The following is a 559-nucleotide window of genomic DNA, read 5'->3' as shown; positions in this document are numbered from 1 at the left end:
AATTGCAAACATGACAAAAGGAAATTAATTTGACTTTAATTTCATAAGACTAAATTTAAAGGGTTTAATTAAGTGTTGGACCAATATTATAATGGGTTATAATATTGGGCCCTTAGTTGCAATTATGGAAGTTGTTTAACCTAGGTAAAAATATCACCTTTAACTACTCAAATACGAATATGAAAACCTAGTTGTCAAAAACAACAAAAAAAGTTCTCTAGCCGCCCTTTGTGGTTGAGAGGAAAATCTTGTGATGATTTTCTCTAAAGTGATCTGGCTTATAGTTTGTGTGAAGAAAAAGACAATTGTTGTCCACTCTGCTAGCACAGAGAGTAGTTAAAAGCTTTTACCTTGCTAAAGGTTCAAGTGCAATTGTGTGGATACCGTTAAAGGCCAAACGCTTGGGTGGCTTGGGTGGCTTGGGTTCTTCTTCCCTTCATGGTCTAAACGGGCTTGAGTCAAAATAGGAGTAATGCCGTATCTTCTCTAAATTAAGAGGATTTTCCATCGTGATTACAACATCACTTAGCTAAGTAATATTTTGTTTACTCCTCTTAAA

This window comes from Theobroma umbraticum, unplaced genomic scaffold (genome assembly GCF_002168275.2).
Source record: "Theobroma umbraticum cultivar Fairchild unplaced genomic scaffold, ASM216827v3 scaffold_39.0, whole genome shotgun sequence".
Lineage (NCBI taxonomy): Eukaryota > Viridiplantae > Streptophyta > Magnoliopsida > Malvales > Malvaceae > Theobroma > Theobroma umbraticum.
The sequence above is the reverse complement of the archived record's forward strand: the minus strand, read 5'-3'. Positions refer to the sequence as shown.